Source organism: Lissotriton helveticus, chromosome 3_2 (genome assembly GCF_964261635.1).
Source record: "Lissotriton helveticus chromosome 3_2, aLisHel1.1, whole genome shotgun sequence".
Taxonomy (NCBI): Eukaryota; Metazoa; Chordata; class Amphibia; order Caudata; family Salamandridae; genus Lissotriton; species Lissotriton helveticus.
Genome location: NC_136062.1, coordinates 401158732 through 401162249, shown reverse-complemented (window position 1 = coordinate 401162249; position 3518 = coordinate 401158732). Strand labels below are relative to the sequence as shown.

Here is a 3518-nt window from a genome sequence, read left to right as displayed (position 1 = left end):
GTACTAGCCACCTCCTTTCTGCACAGTGTGTCTTGATTGCCTTCCTTGGTTTGCCACGGTCACTTATCCCCAGGTCAATGGCTTCTAATTACAATGTCCATAGCCTTCCCCCTTGCTGCAGCACCACATTGCAGTGTACCTCCACTTCCACTTGTGCACAGAGTCTCTCCTGTTCACTTTATTTTTTTTTATCACTTTTTGTTTTTTGTTTTTTCTAATTTTCGTTTTCTTTGATACAGCTGCCAATGCTTGTTGTTTTTTTTTTTTTTGTATTCCAGGGCGGACGGGCGCGGCACACACGACCGCTCACAGGCGTTGCCTCCACGCTCGCCGGACACCTCACGCTCTCCTGCAGGCCGCACTGCCGTCTTCCACCCAGATCAAGGCCTCCCCGCGCGTCTCTAACGCTGGGACAGGCCTCAGGATCACTGCGTATACGCGCACATCAGTACGCGGCGGCCGGCCTTCCACCGCACGCCCAGGCAGTGCCGCTCCACGCCTGCCGACCTTTCTGCACTCCGGTCCCCATGCAGCTCTGCACACGCTGCTTACCGGAGCAAGGCACACAAACACTTCTCCGGTAGCACCACGGCGGACGCCACGTGGTTTCAGGACCACGCCGATGCCACCAGGACTGTCCCGCTCTGCTGCCAGGGTTCATTCACCGATGCACCACCTTCGTCGCCAGTGTAGGGGAGCAGGATTGCTACACTGTGGGCCTACCGGTAAGTTACATGGAGTAATGTAATAATGGACACACACACACTGTGGAGGTTTAGTCGGACCGGAAGCCACGAGCGACCTCCGTCCATTTATTTATAGCCTTCTGGCCACGCCTGGCCAGAAGGTGATACATTGTGTGGGAGTGTTTACGGGTCTCGGCCGAGACCCGTGAAACACTAGACTGCTACAGTGTGGAGTGGCAGCGCTACTGAGCAGAGACAAGGCCAAAGAGCAACTGCAGCGCCCACTTCTACGGTAGCAAATTTATTATACTTTGTGTGCAGCAGATGCCATCAACATCAATTCACCAAAATGTCAGGGGTAGTAGAAGTGACAACCCACGCCCTTTGACCTTCAATTTAATTCACATACACACACACATAAACACACACACACACAGGCTTACACATACACACATATCCACACTTACACACACTCTCTTACGTAAACTCACACTCACCTGCAAGCTCTCACAGCATACATATCAAAGCATTTTTTTACTCAACTACCAGGGAATTTCACACCCCAGCTAATTGGACTGTATTTTTCATTACACTAATAGTGAATAATGAAATATTATTTACTATTAGTGTAATAAAAAATTGAGAGAAAACAAAGCAAGTAGAACCCCAACCAACGTCTATAAGGACGAGCTGCCCCAGTGCTCCTGGCACTGATTTTGCCTCCTCTGTGGTCACTGGTCGCAAATGTGGTCCCACGGGTTGCAAGAGGCAAGCTGGGGGTCGCAGCGGTGACCCCTGGCGACCCCTAAATGATGTCCCTGGCAGTTGCTTTCCTCCTGTCTGCTTGTCCTTGTCTGCTCTGCTACCAGGCACAGGTAAAGCACAGGTCCCTTGCTCCAAGAAGCACAAGCTCCTCTGTCTCATGTCACAGTCATGAAATCCATAATTCTCGCCACACTCACCACTTGGATGAGTATTGAATTATTTTTTTCTCTCTCTCATCAAGGAAGGTGTAATACTTCCTGAAAAATGGATGCTGTGGTGCTACTGAGTGGGTTGTAAGTCATATAGCATATGATTAGAGAGAAAGTTGAATCTGGGATGGCAAACTTTATTGTTTCAAACTATAGCTATTACCTGCACACCTACATGTTCAGTATGATGAGGATAATCTGTGATTCAACTGAATTAGTCTATTGTGTGCTACCTTGAAACCTGACCCGCTCCTATCAGGAAAAATTATCCACAAATTGATGTGTACAGACTATCACATGCGTCAAGTTGCACTACTCATGCCCATAAACTGCAATAATTGAATAAATTATTTAAAGTGATTTTTCATACAGTTTTTTCAATTTAACTGATTTCCAAGTAGAGCAAAAAAATCATCCATGATAACAATAACACAAAAGGTTCATTGAAACACATTTCTTGCATCCCATGTAATGTACATATATTTTAAAATATGCTACGCTTCACAAATTTACTACTGCGGCACAAATACCAAAATTGGAACGATACCGAGTAGATTAGCATGGCCCCTGCGCAAGGATGACACGCAAATTCGTGAAGCGTTCCATATTTTAAATTATAACATGTACATTACATGGGACACGAGAAATGTGTCACATGAACCTTTTGTGTTATTGTTGTTATTATTGTGAATAATTTTTTGATGTACTTTGAAATCAGTTCAAATGAAAAAACTATGAAAAATCACTAAAAATCGTTTATTCATTTATTACACCTTATGGGCATGAGTAGTGCACCTTGACGCATGTGACAGTCTGTACACATACATTGGTGAAAACGTTATTGTTTACAATCATTTGCATTGCATTCCCCTTGCCATTCTACAGTTCATGGAGTCTGAACCCTCCAGCAGCCACAGGCTTTAAAAGCCATTTTAGTGACTACTAACATACAGGCCATGCTCTGCCATTCTCTGCCAGGCACAATTGTTGCATTTGTTGTATATACACTGCTGCAGAGCAACTAGCTCAAAGCAGCAGCGACTCTACATACATGAATGAAATCCTTACACAATACACTTGTGCATATCCAATCACCTCAGTACTCCCCTACTGGACAGCAGAAGCACTGTCATATTGTGGATTGGAGCACGCCCATTGCTAACCATTGGTTGGCATTCCTGTCACTCTCATTTGCCTGCTTCTTATTCTTGTCTCAGCATGTCAATCTTATATTTGTCTCTCCCATGCATAGCCTCTTTACCATGGTTTTTGACTGGCTGTTATCTCTACTTCTACTTTTTCTTCTGTGTTAGCCACTGCACACGAGTACATACATGTGTTTTGAGTGTCTCTGTACTCAGTGTTCCTTTCTGTCACCTGTGTGCTTCTCCCTACTGCCTCCTTGTTTCGGTCACCTACTTGTTTCTCCCCATTGCTCCTCGTACCCTCCGTGCTGCTCAGTGTTGTTTCCAATCTGATTGCTTTTACTCCCCTACCAGCTTTTATGAAAAATGAAATAAACTTTTGCTAGTTTTATTATCTTTTTAGCTCCAAAGCCCACTCAGATTGGTTACTAAAAGAAACAAGCATTGGCAAAGCCAATAGGTCTCGCCTATACAAGAGCCATGTTATACACCACTGTGGGTGCTGTTTAGCATGGCTAAAGATCTGTGGCGAGGAGTGTTCTAGAGTGGAGTAAAGTGTTATAGACTGGATTTGTTGGAGTATAGTGTCGTAGAGTGGAGTAGGGGGAGTAGAGTGTCATAGAGTTGAGTGGAGGTTAGTAGAGTTCATGGGTACAGTGGCAGAGAGTGTCATAGAGTGCAGTGTTGTGGAGTGGCATAGAGGTGAGTGGGTT

At 45.1% G+C, this 3518-nt stretch overlaps 1 non-coding gene across 1 annotated transcript; it reads left to right on the top strand.

Annotated features, from left to right (window-relative positions):
* Window positions 1–2169: 2169 nt before the first annotated feature.
* On the top strand, window positions 2170–2272 carry LOC144826714 (U6 spliceosomal RNA). Its single transcript, XR_013609908.1, has one exon. It is a non-coding gene; the product is annotated as a U6 spliceosomal RNA (small nuclear RNA).
* Window positions 2273–3518: the final 1246 nt, after the last annotated feature.